The sequence below is a fragment of the Gymnogyps californianus genome, chromosome 1 (assembly GCF_018139145.2).
Source record: "Gymnogyps californianus isolate 813 chromosome 1, ASM1813914v2, whole genome shotgun sequence".
Taxonomy (NCBI): domain Eukaryota; kingdom Metazoa; phylum Chordata; class Aves; order Accipitriformes; family Cathartidae; genus Gymnogyps; species Gymnogyps californianus.
Genome location: NC_059471.1, coordinates 27,415,587 through 27,429,903, shown reverse-complemented (window position 1 = coordinate 27,429,903; position 14,317 = coordinate 27,415,587).

Here is a 14,317-nt window from a genome sequence, read left to right as displayed (position 1 = left end):
TCAGGTTTTAATCACAGATGGGAGGATTATCATATCCAAATTAAGGACTGTGTAAGCAGAACATAGGAAGAAACCCTAAATTAATTTAGACACAGCCTTATATTAAAAGGGAAACCTTGGAACTGATGATTACTCATGCTAGAATTATCTAGTATTACTGAAGCTAGAACTGGAGGTTATTTTTCAGTTAGAAGTAACGTAAGACATAATATTGACCAAGTATTGTTCCATACAACTTTGATGACATGTTCACATCAAGGACAGTTTGTGTCAAACTGGTCAAATACAGAAGTCTGAAAAAAAGCATCCAGACTCACTCCCAGGAGCTCTGGGTGCTCAGCCTGAGAGAAATCACTTTTTATGGAAGCATCTGTACACAATGTTATTATTCTCTAGTCAACTTTCTATAATATGAGTTCTACAGAAAGAACCATCTGATACATGTCTACCAACCACAGTATGCTTTGTGTGTGATATATATCATAGAAAATCATATTATACCTTGGATGAATGGAAGTATCTTCTTTGTAACTTGCAGTGCACTGCAGAAGTGGCTTAAATCAAGCCTAGTGGCTTAAACTTTGTATCTTGCTTCTTTCTCCCATCTATCATTATGGTAATTTCTTGCATGGGCTGCCTGATTCATGTAAGTAAGTGGCAAGAGGTATTACAGCAGAATTTGATAAATATTTCTATATCCTTTTCCTGTGACAAACAGATGCACGTGACAAATACATCTGACTTCTGAAAACTGACAACAGTAAAAACCAGTTGCAGATGGAAGACCATCAAACGCAGTAACCAGCACTCATTCATGACCTCCTTCTTTCTCCTTCTTTCAGTCCAATGGAAGAGTGTCTGCTGTAGCCTTACAATTTAAGCAAACAGTATTGTTAACTTAACGTTTAAGTGAACAATCCAGGACTTCCTGGAAGATAAGGCATTCCCATTATTTTGAATGAGAACTGGAGCACACATTAAATACACAAGTGCATTAATTCGAAAAAAAAACCCCAGTGTTTTCCTGCAGTTTTGAAGCTCACATGAAGTAATTGTCAGTGTACATTTTGCATTGTATGTCTTGCATGCTATCACTATAAAATTCATTGCCTGATAGTTCAAAACAATCTGAATTTTTATTGGGGTGTATAATTGACCTGGTAATTGACTGCAAAGAGCAGGGGTGCAGTAACATTTATTCTTTCTTATTTCAGAAAAGAGTCTAAGATGACAAAAAAATTTAAGTTTTCTTCCCATAGTATTTTTTTTTCTTAATTCCAAAATCAGTTTTGGATTTCCTTTTAGCACACTTTCTCATGCTTTATAATATCAGTTTCCAATTCAGTGTTTTCACCATCATTTATTTTATTGTAGAGTATTCAAAGTATATGTTCATAACCCTAACTTAATTGATTAATAGTTAAATGCCACCTTAGGCTTCTTTTGTACTCAGTGGAAAGAATCATAGAATCATAGGATCATTTAGGTTGAAAAAGACCTTTAAAATCATTGAGTCCAACTGTAAACCCAACACTGCCAAATCCATCCTTAAACCATGTCCCTAAGCACCACATCTACACATCTTTTAAAAACCTCCAGGGATGGTGACTCAACCACTTCCCTGGGCAGCCTGTTCCAATGCTTGATAACCCTTTGAGTGAAGAAATTTTTCCTAATATCCAATGTAAACCTCCTCTGGCGCAACTTGAGGCCACTTCCTCTCGTCCTGTCACTTGGGAAAAGAGACCGATACCGACCTTGATACAAGAAGAGAGGTATTATTAGAGCATGATCCTTTCCAAGCTAAATTAGGACCTCTGGAGCAGCTCATTTCACTCCATTAAAGGTAAAAAACCCAGGGGATTTAGGTATCTAACTTCAAATGTCTAAAGCTAGATGAGATTAATGCTACTTTTTTTTTCCTCTAAAAACCATAATTATCTTTTTTCCACATCAGACACTAAAGTCTTCAAAATTGTCTAAATTTTTGTGCTTTCCAAAAAATATATTTTCTTGTTCTGTATGTACTTTTTATCCAGACTTGTCACAACAGTCTATCAATGCAACTCTAAATAGCAATTATTTTATGTCCTTGTCTTAGCTACTCATCATTACCACCTCTTTGCCAATAATGAGTTTTTCCTTTTGAAATTTTAAATATATTTATGACAGATAAAATCAGCACACTCAGATTAGGACCTTTTGCATGCTGTTTCAGAAGTAATAGACTTCAGAATCCTTGGATTTCCCTACTTGTGTTTGAAGAAGAAAACCCCAAGGCTATTTTAATTGTAGAATAATTATTTAACTATCATCTAACTTGTCCAGTAAGGAATCCAGACTCTTTGTATCATTACTGCTGAAGGGCTATTTGTATCTCTTCAGAGAAAATTTGCACTTCTTCAAAACCAGGCATCTTTCCGTGATGCTGTGTCCTGGTTTCAGCTGGGAGAGAGTTAACTTTCTTTTTAGTAGCTGGTACAGTGCTGTGTTTTGAACTTTGTGTGAGAATGATGTTGATAACACTCCGATGTTTTAGTTGTTGCTAAGTATGCGCTTATCTTAAGCCAAGGACTTTTCAATTTCCCATGCTCTGCCAGCAAGCAGGTGTGCAAGAAGCTGGGAGGGAGCACAGCTGGGGCAGCTGACCCAAACTAGCCAAAGGGGTATTCCATTCCATGGAACGTCATGCCCAGTATATAAACGGGGAAGTTGGCCGGGAGGGGTGGATCGTGGCTCGGGAACTAACTGGGCATTGGTCAGCGGGTGGTGAGCAATTGCATTGTGCATCACTGCTTTTTTTCTTCCCCCCCTCCTTCCTTTCTTTTGTTATATTCCTTTTCATTACTATTATTATTATATTTCATTATTACTATTGTTAGTATTATATTTTACTTTAGTTATTAAACTGTTCTTATCTCAACCCACGAGTTTTACTTTTTTTTTTTCCCTTTCCTCCTCCTCACCCCACTGGGAGGGGGAGGGGGAAGCGGCTGCGTGGTGCTTAGTTGCTGACTGGGGTTAAACCACGACATGCTGATATACCCACCGTGTTAAAACCAAGACACACAAGTATAGAAGAGTCAAAATCCATCAGTAGAACAAAACATGCAAACATACAGAAAAGAGCCAAAATCAATTAGTAGTGGGAAACATTTATCTTCGCAATCAAAGCTATGAATTTGCTATCTGTATTATTGTTAATCAGTCAATGACCATTTTCATTCACTGTCTATGCATATAAAGCAGCTATGATCTGAAGTTACCAGCTGAGTAAATGAAAGAAATGCAGAAGCTCACTGAGTTGAAAAAGCCACAAAAGGAGTCTCAGACATTGTCTGTAATTGCCCAAGCCAGCAAATTATTATCAACTGAAAAATATCAGCTGCAGAAAGGCAGAATACCTATATTCTCTGTTACATACAGCTCCTGAAGGCACTCCTGTTTCATCCAGAGAGGAAGAGTGGAAAATTGTGCTTTGACAATGTAATTTTTTACAGTACTTGCTGCCCAGTCTTAGGCAATGCTTGGTAGGAAACATGCAATCCAGTATCAGTTTTCCAACTGTTTCTGATAGGATTGGTTTGGGCTGGAATGAGGGCAGCTCTTTCACCAGCTCTTTCAAATGGACACGAGATGTGTAGCTTAGACAGTTCCAGCTGTCTAAACAACTCCTCATTGTGTGTCTGGATCAGATGCTGATGGGACACCAGGAGATGCTCTTCAGGTCAGCCTGGCCAGACAGGGACAGTGTTGACCCAAGTCAAGGGACAGGTGCCATTCCCCAGCCTCCAGGGAAGCCCTGCATCCACCAGCAGCCACAAGTCCCTCTTGCCCCCACAGTCCCCTTCCTCTTCCAGTTACGTCTACATCCAAAAGGTGTCAGAGCTGCAGGTCCCCTCCTGCTAAATACACAGAAGCTGACATGTTGTTTTAGCTGCCATTTTATGACTGGGACGCACCATATTTGACAATGTTAAACCCCATGTGTTTTCATACTGCTTGACAATCTGATGGTTGCCTTTTTTTTAAGCTGTCAAACCCACTGGATCTCAGCGCACCTTCGGATTGGCTGCCAGTTTTCTTTAGATCTCATATATAGGTCTATGTCTTTGCTGTACTGAGGACTCCAGAGTGGGATGCAGTACTCCAGATGGGGTCTCACCAGAGTGGAGTAGAGGGGCAGAATCACCTCCCTTGACCTACTGGCCACGCTTCTTTTGATGCAGCCCAGGATATGATTGGCTTTTTGGGCTGCAAGCACATATTGCCAGCTCATGTTCAGCTTTTCACCCACCAGGATCCCCAAGTCCTTTTCGGCAGGGCTGCTCTCAATCTCTTCATCCCCCAGCCTGTATTGATAGTGGGGGTTGCCCCGACCTGGGTGCAGGACCTTGCACTTGGCCTTGTTGAACCTCATGAGGTTCACATGGGCCCACTGCCTGAGCTTGTCCAGATCCCTCTGAATGGCATCCCATCCCTCAGGCGTGTCAACCACACCACTCAGCTTGGTGTCTTCTCCAAATTTGCTGAGGGTGCATTTGATCCCACTATGTCGTTGACAAAGATATTAAACAGTACTGGTCCCAATAAGGACCCCTGAGGGACACCACTCATCACTGATCTCCATCCGCACATTGAGTTATTGACCACTACTGTCTGGATGCAACCATCCAACCAATTCCTTATCCACCTAATAGTCCATCCATCAAATCCATATCTCTCCAATTTAGAGAGAAGGAAGTTGTGGGGGACCATGTCAAAGGCTTTACCGAAGTCCAGATAGATGACATCAGTAGCTCTTCCCTTGTCCACTGATGTAGTCACTCCGTAGTAGAAGGCCACTAGGTTAGTCAGGCAAGACTTGCCCTTGGTGAAGCCATGCTGGCTGTCTTGAATCACCTCCCTGTCCTCCATGTGTCTTAGCATAGCTACGAGGAGGATCTGTTCCATGATCTTCCCAGGCACAGAGGTGAGGCTGACAGGTCGGTAGTTCCCAGGGTCGTCCTTTCTACCCTTTTAAAAATGAGTGCAATGTTTCCCTTTTTCCAGTCACCGGGGACTTCACCTGACTGCCATGACTTTTCAAATATCATGGAGAATGGCTTGGCAACTACATCAGCCAATTCCTTCAGTACTCTGGGATGCATCTCATCGGGTCCCATAGACTTATGTATGTTCAGGTTCCTCAGGTGGTCTTGAACCTGATCTTCTCTTACAGTGGGAGGAACTTTGCTCCCCCAGTCCCTGCCTTGAGGTCCATCCACTTGAGAGGTGTGGGAAGAGAGGTTGCCAGTGAAGACGGAGGCAAAAAAGTTGTTGAGTACCTCAGCCTTCTCCTCGTCTGTTGTTACCAGTTTGCCTGTCATGTTCATCGGGGGGGTACGCTTTCTTTGACCTTCCTTTTCTGGCTGACATACCTGTAGAAGCCTTTCTTACTATTCTTTGCGTCCCTTGCCAAGTTCAGCTCCAGCCACGCCTTGGCTTTCCTGACCCCATCCCTACACAACCAGACAGCGTCCCTATACTCTTGCCAGGATACCTGTCCCTACTTCCGCTGCCTGTGCATTTCCTTCTTGCCCTTTAGTTTGACCAGCAGGTCTCAACTCATCCATGCTGGTCTCTTGCCTTCCTTTCCTAATTTCTTCCAGCTGGGGATCAAGAGCTCTTGCGCTCTATGGAAAGCATCCTTAAAGATCTGCCAGCTCTGTTCTGCTCCCTTGTCCCTGAGGGCAGTTTCCCAGGCGGTCCCATTGACTAACTCCTTGAACAGCTGGAAGTTTGCTTTCCTAAAATTCAGGGTCCCAACTTTACTCTTTGCCTGACCCATATCCCTCAGGACTGTGAACTCCACCAGTGCATGATCACTGCAGCCCAGGCTGCCTCCAATCTTGACATCACTGATCAGCTCACTTGCACTGGTGACCAACAGGTCCAGTAATGCATCCCCTCTGGTAGGGCTGTCTGTTCCCTGGCCTAAGAAGTTATCCTCAATGCATTCCAGGAGTCTCCTGGATTGCCTAGAGCTCTCTGTGCTACTTTTCCAGCAGACGTTGGGGTGGTTGAAGTCCCCCAGTGGGACAAAAGCCTGTGAGCGCAGTGCCTCCTGTAGCTGGAGTAAGAAGGCTTTGTCAATAGGCTCCCCTTGATTGGGCGGCCTGTAGTAAACACTGACCACAAGGTTCCCTTTGTTGCCTTGGTCTCTCATTCTTACCCATAAGCTTTCAATCTGCTCGTGGCTGTTCTTCAGAGACAGCTCTTCACACTCTATCCATTTCTTGACATAGAGGGCAACCCCTCCGCCCCTCCTTCCTCACCTGTCCCTTCTGAACAGCTTGTAGCTATCGATAGCTGCACTCCAGTCATGGAATCTGTCCCACCAAGTTTCAGTAATGGCAACTAGGTCATAGCTTTCTAGCAGCACGGTTTCTTCCAACTCCGCCTGTTTGTTGCTCATGTTGCGTGCATTGGTGTAGAGGCACTTCAGCTGGGCTGTCGGCTGTGTCACCTTCTTAGAGAAACACCTTTTAATTCCTTTGAGGTATTTCACTGGTGTTTCCCTGTTGGCTCCTATTACCTCAGGAGCCCCTGGCTCATCTCCGTAAGACTTCTGAGTGTGCTCCAGTGTAGCCAGCATGTCTCAGAGCAACAGGCTGAGGGTCCTTGCTAGAACCCCATTCCTCTAACCTTGGCACATCATCCCACAGCTTGTCACAGGCAAGCCTGATATTATCCCTCCTCCCCTGTCAAGTCTAGTTTAAAATTATGTCAACGAGACCCACTAGCTTGTGAGCAAAGACCCTCTTCCCCCTTTGAGAAAGGCAAATCCCATTCGACGCCAGCAGGCCTGGCGCCATGTAGGCCATCCCGTTACTGAAAACCCCCAAATTCTGGCGGTGACACCAGCCCAGGAGCCATGTATTAATAGACTGGGTCTGTCTGTTTCTTCCAATGTTGCTGCCTGCAACTGGAAGGATAGAGGAAAAAATAACCTGTGCTCCAGATTCCCTTACCAACTGTCCCAAGGCCCTGAAATCTCTTTTGATTGCCCTTGGACTACTTGTTGTGGCTTCATCGCCACCCACATGGAAAAGCAGTAATGGGTAATAGTCCAAGGGCCGTTCCAGGCTAGGAAGTTTCCTAGTGATGTCCTTAACCTGAGTCCCAGGGAGGCAGCAGACTTCCCTAAGAGAAGGGTCTGTCTGGCATATTGGACCCTCTGTTCCCCTCAAAAAGGAGTCGCCTACAACTATAACCCATCTTTTCTTCCTCATGGAGGTGGTTGTGATATGGGGGGTAGGCCTTTCTGTCCTTGGCAACACCTTTGGTATAGATGGACCATCATTCACATCATCCATTGACTGGCCTTCCACACTGAGAGCCTCATACCTGTTGTACAGATGCATCTGGGAAGGCGATGTGGGCAAGGAGGGAGTTTGCCTTCTGCCCTGAGCGTTGACTTGCCTCTATTCACTCCTTTTCTTGAAGCTACTGCCTTCAGCCTGGCGGGGGGAGGATATATATCCATAAAAGTACTGGTATAAAATGTAGGAAACATTCTTTAATTAAAACAAACAAACAAAATAATAACTGAAGTTTAAATATGAATAGAAAGTAATTAAACAAAAGTAAATGGCAGGTTTGGAGCCCCCAGCTTTACAAGGTTCCTTAACAAGCCCTCACATCTCTGGGGTGGGGAAGTTCACAAGGCTGGGAAGAGAGATTCCAAACCGGGCTGGGGGCAATGGGCACAAGCAAGTTGGAACATGCCAGAGGGCCACTGATCCATCCTAGGAGACGAGCAAGAGTTCCTGTGCAACCCCTGATACATGCAAAGCAGAGGCCAGTATTCCCCTGCCATGGGGAATCTTCTGGAGTGTTTGGAACTCCCACCTAGTGAGCTCTTGTGAAAATGAGTCAATAGGGAGTTGTGGGACGATGCTGCCCGGCTGGTGGTGCTGGGGCCAGCTGGTCCAGCTCAGAGAAAAGTGACTGGCCAAGCTCTGGGAGCTGGAAACTCCCATCACCTTACTTCTTGCTCAGCCAGTTGAGTTCCTGGGACATGGAGCATCCCTGCATGGTAGCCCCTATCCTCTTCTCCTGGCATCCCCTTTTGATGCAGACAGAGCTTGAGGAGAGAGCCACAGGGGAGACTGCGGGGCCTTCCACTTATTCTACACCTCTTATGTCTCTTCACAGTGCCAAACTAGAGTCATGCTCAATAGGGTCTTCTTTCCCTGCTGATTCCACCAAGCCTGTTCCATTGGCTGTGGTTTCACTGAATAGTAGGTAGGGACAGTGGGAATCTCATTCATCCATTCATGCACATCGCTAATTAGATGACAAGGCATTTGGCTATTTATTGAGCACATAATTTATATATTCCTTTTCTGGGTTAAGTAAGGTGGCCTGTCCGCCTAGCTAAAGCCAGTTGATTTTTCCAGCAGGTAAGATGATGTGTCATGATTGCCAAGTCCCTTTTAGTCCCTACCTATTATTCCTCCTACCACCCTTGCTTCTGATGAGCATCTGCTTCCCCAGGTCATGAAAACCTGAAAATGTAATTTATTTACAGACAAATTAGTTTTATACAATAGTTTGTGCATGACTTGCAAAGATATGTACAATATCCACAGATGTGAATAAAGCCTTTCTGGAGAAGAGTCGAGCCACCTTTTTCTATCAGATTTTCAAGAGCACAAGGTCAGAGCCCCCCACCCAGGGGCTGGTCCAGCACTCATGTGCCTTTCTTATGTCTTGTGGGGACAGTGGAAGGGCAGAAGACAATCATCCTGCTGGGGACTGGAATCCCCATGGAAGATATTTCTGGCAGGAATTTTTCCCCATCTTTCTGCTTCAAGTGTCAGGAGCAGAACAACCCCGCATGGAGTGCCTGTCACTGCAAGAGAGACGCAACCGGTGTCAGCATGGCACTGCTGCTGGGCACCCACCGTGCCTGCGGGATGCCCCAGGAAAGGGCTCATACCTGGATGCAGCCTTGATGGCACCACGCATGCCTACAGATGGGGAGCACCATCATGTGGTAGGACAGCTTTTACTCCATGGACTCCATGAAAATAATGCAGAAGGCTTCCCTATCCTGGTGTGCCTGCAGTGTTTATCCTGGGCCATGCTGGTGACCTGGGGTGATGAAGCATGGAAGAGGTGGGCAAGGTCATGAAGTGCTGAGTCCTTCTGCTCTTCTGGATAAGGCTCTCCCAAAGGGTGTAGAGGCCGACTGCACATGTCCCTCCTCCCATGCTCTTCCTCTGCATGTGTCCCACCCAAGGGCCCTGCCGTGCTCTGGCTGAGGCCCAGGCATCAGCCTCCAGAAATGGCCTGGGGCACTCATGCCAAGTAGGGAGCTTGCCTGCAGGTCCCGGAGCCCTGACAAAGAAGACAGTTATTTTCCAGCCCAGAGCCACGGATACATCCCAAGCTCCCTGGGGGCCCAGAACAAGTAATTTCCAGGATGCTGCTGAGTCTGGAGGGTCCTGCCCAGCTCCAGCAGCCAGAGTAGGGGCACCGGGGGCATAAATGAGCCCTCCACGTCCTACCTTTGGCTCTGGGAGGTTGCTAGGAGGTGCCACTGTGGGACAGGGCAAGCAGGTTCCTCCTTTACTTGGCCAGTGCTGACAGGAGGGGGATGGAGGTACAAGAGGCCTTGCATGAGGGCTGTGAGCCACTACCTGTACTTCCCAAAGGACTGAGAGACAGATCCCTCTTCACAGCCATGGGGGAAGTAGAAGCTGCCTTTGCACCACCTCTCCCAGCAGGTAATGGTGGCCCCTCTCTTGCCACAGACATAGGAATGCCGGGAAGAGCACAGGAGGCCCCCATCAGAGGCGTGTTCAGGGGACCAAAGGCCTGTCCCACACCTTTGGGAAGGGTGTATGGATCTGGGTGCTTCTGGGTCACAACCTGCAGGTCCATGCCATGGACTGAGGTTCCTACTTATGCTGGAGCCTCTCTGGAGCTCTTGGGACTTGTGGAGGTGTTTCCTGGAGCTGACCAAAACCACCAGGCTACTCAGAGGAGGAAATGACATCCGCAGAGTCCTTGGGATGGGATTTCACTGGGGTGCCAGGGGAAAGCCCCAGGGAGGCTCACCAGGCTATTCTCATGGGTGCAGAGACCGTCCTGGTTTTTCTGTCCATAAATATCTGGGTCAACACCTGCCTGGCAGCACAACACGCATGCAGGGCAAAGGAGAGCAAATGCCATAACCACTGAGCCCCTCTCTGAGGCCTGGGAAAGTGTCCTTGAGGGATTCACCCCCCAGGACCCGCTTTGTCCTTGCCTTGCTGGGTGATAGGCAGGGCTGGAGCTGCCGGAAGGGGGCTTTGTGGGTTTGGAGAAGGGGACGTTGTAGAAATGTGTCCCAGCACTTGTTGGGCAGAAGTCATGAGAGTGGCTGGGGAAGGCTATGTCTGGTATCGGAGGTCAGAGTGCCTCGCTACTCTCTCTTGTCTGTGCAGTGAGAGGTTCTCACCCAGGGGCTGTGGTTACCTCACCACCATCACCAGTCCCACTTCCCGGGACACGGGGGCACATGGTACCTGCAACATCTTCTCTTGGATCAAAGTAGTCCTTACGTTTCTCAGGCCTCATCAAGATCATATAGCTCAGTAGAGAGTTTTCCCACAAACTGGAAAAAAGAAAAAAAGCAGAAATTCAATCTAAGATAATGTGTCACGTAACTATAACTTTCAGTGTTCTACAAGCACTACAAAATAGGTAGGAATCACACAAAGCCACAGATAAGGTCCTTACAAGATGAAAAGTGACCACTCGAGTGATTTACTCTTGGTCCTTCACAATATATTCATACATTAAGTAATAAAAGTGACGATGATTTCAAAAGACGGATCTGTAAGTAAGCAATAAGCATATTTTGTGAAGCTATGGGCTGTTCACTGTAGTTATGGGAAAAAAATGATTCTGTTGTTTTGATTAAGCTTGATTCTGAATACAATAACCCCTCCCCCCAGTGATTAAGCTAAATAAAGTATTTCAAAAGCCACTGGGTTGTATTGCTATGGTAACCCACTGAACCACTGAAATAGTAATTGTGTGCCTGACATTATACATAAAGATTTCATTTTCCCTCCAAAATACAATACTGATATACTTAATCTTTTCCTCAACCCTTTCCCCGCGTCAAGGAGAAAATCAATTTTGTCTAACCTCGCAGCATTAAATCTACTGATTTATCAAGGTAGATTATATTCTGCATGATTTTGTTTGTGTAATTTTGCCTTAGAAGTCATGATCTTTAAACTGAACAAAGTTTCAGTTTAATAATAAAAGCTACAGTAGATGTCACCTCCTATGAAAAGTCGCGTATTCTGGGAAGGACAGAAAATAAAACTGATGTGCAAATGTTGAACTGTATCCGGACATATATAGTACAGATCAAGTCTGACTGTGCATGCTTTGAAAAGTCTAAAATGCAATAAATGTGCTCATATGACTTGCTGAATTGAAATCTAAATCTGAAACTCACATTCATCTACCAGAGCAACGCTCTTTTTCTGTAAATGTGTCTTACTGAATCTATATGGAATCCAGTTAAAGGCAGAAGTTTGATTTCCTTCAAGCTGGTTTATATGATCTGCTTTAGAAAGGTGACATTACTCATATTTTCATACCATCTTAGCTCTTCAGAAGACAACCTGTGTATTTTAAGATATTCACGGTGAAGACAATCTCATGATTTTTGTCAAAAAAGTATTTATGTTTTGACTCACCTTATGGCATTGTATAGGAGAACTACAGTTTGGCCACAGAGAGAAACTGGAAATAGATTTTTGATGTCTTTTTCATTGTGCTTTGTTTTGTGCACAAATGTAAACCCAGTGAAGGGTCTCACTGATACGAGACAATGCCGCTGCACTGACTTCTTATTAGCAGGACTATTTATTGGGCTTATTGGGTGAACCCATAATTTTTAAAAGTTAAAAACCTAAACTTCCATTCCTGGAAGAGGTAATCTGTTTCCTAGAAAAGCTTACACATCTTAAGCTTCTCCAAGGCTCAGACAAACTACCTACTTTTTTGAATGAATGTTTATAAGAAGAAACCCTGATTCAGAACCATACTGGTTTTTTATTCTACACTTACAATACAATAGCCTAACCACATACTGAGAAATCCCTAAAATTTGTGCCACAGACTATAGCTGGTTTTAGAGAAGGGACACCAGACAATTGCCCTGTCTCCAGAAATTATAGAACCCCAACAGGCTAGGTAGGAATGTAAATGGGAAGAAGGAAGGCAATGTATCTTGTCATGTCTGCAATTGGTTCCCTGAATTTAACATCAGCGCTGGGCAGTGAACACAAACTTGCATGTCAGACAAATAGAGATGCCTGATATTTCACACCCATGTGGGAATCCAGGGTCCAATCCCTCCCTGCTTAGTTTGAGTGGAAGCTGTGGATATCCAGTAACTCTTGAAACTCAAGAGTTTAATCTGTGTTTTATAATCAACCTTGTAAATAGGCTTATATTAATTTTCATTAATTTTTTGAGATAGATTCTTCACTGAAAAATATTTTAATCTATTTTTAGTATTTATCACTGCCTTATCAGTGATCAAACTTCTGTTCAGTTTATGCAATGACTTCTGAAACCAAGCCACATTGCTTCCAGTTCAAAAAATAATCTGAACTGGAAGTACTTTTAGATCTTGCTAACAATATTAATGGTTCTATTTCCTGAAATCTTTCAGAATCTGACAGGTAATTCTCAAAAAACTGCATCTAGATGCCTAGACCACTTCTCTTTTCTCACATTCAGTTGACTCTATTTTGCTATGGCACATTGTGCTGCAGTTTTGGCTGGGGTAGAGTTAATTTTCTTCATAGCAGCTAGTATGGGGCTATGTTTTGGATTTGTGCTGAAAACAGTGTTGATAACACAGGGATGTTTTCGTTATTGCTGAGCAGTGCTTACACAGAGTCAAGGCCTTTTCTGCCTCTCACCCCACCCCACCAGTGAGGAGGCTGGGGGTGCACAAGAAGTTGGGAGGGGACACAGCCGGGATAGCTGACCCCAACTGACCAAAAGGATATTCCACACCATATGATGTCATGCTCAGCATATAAAGCTGGGGGAAGAAGAAGGAAGGGGGGGACGTTCGGAGTGAAGGTGCTTTGTCTTCCCAAGTAACCGTTACACTTGATGGAGCCCTGCTTTCCTGGAGATGGCTGAACACCTGCCTGCCGATGGGAAGTAGTGAAGGAAATCCTTGGTTCACTTTGCTTGTGTGCACGGCTTTTGCTTTACCTATTAAACTGTCTTTATCTCAACCCACGAGTTTTCTCACTTTTACTTTTCCTATTCTCTCCCCCATGCCACTGGGGGAGGAGTGAGCAAGCAGCTGTGTGGTGCTCAGTTGCCGGCTGGCATTAAACCATGACACATGTGCACTTGAAACTTGAGAAAAACAATCATTAATGAACCTGCATTTTAATGTCAAATCCTTTTCCCTTCCATACATTTCACGACCAGCAGCTCAACCTGAGCAGGTTTCACTCCACCTCAATTTTGGTAATCCTTATTTTCACATCTTCCAGAATGCCACTTTTCCCTGTGTTTAACATCACCACCTTATAAAAGCTGAAAGTATTTGTTTCATTTGGAGCCACTCCTAAGTCTCTCTACATAATACTCAGAGCAAAGCAATACCAGTTCTTTTAGTATTATAGTCTTATTGATGCGATCAAAGGCCTGACTTAAAAGATCTATTTCATCTTAAATGCTGATTATTCCCATTCTTTTCTTGATTTCTTATGCAAAACTTTCTCAGTGACCACACACCATCCCCCCACATAAATTCCAGTATCTTTCTTACGGTTTTGATTCATGCCCTAGAAGCTGTATATTCTAGGTCACAAAGCCAGGCTGTAATAGGAAGGACTCATGGCAGTCAGGATTATACAGTCTATAAATAATAAGAAGTTTAGAATTTTACCTTAAGTTGAGAGTAACCATCACAAAATTCAAAACAGATGAAACAGATACCATTTTTGTAATATATATCCTGGAGACCCCTCCTTAGCGTTCCTGACAATGCAGACACTGCAATAAATGGCCTTTTGATTAACTACAAGTGTGGTAACTTTTACGTGCATTGGAGTAGATTAAATGACCTTTGAAATCCGTAAAAGTTTTCCAGCAGAGTAAATGAGCATTTAATTGGCCCATTTAGAATGCATATTACTGACAATTTGCTGTCATTTCAATCTCAACCAAAAAAAAATATTTGCAGGGAGGCATGTTAACTAACTAAATAAACTGGATGGTACTGGCT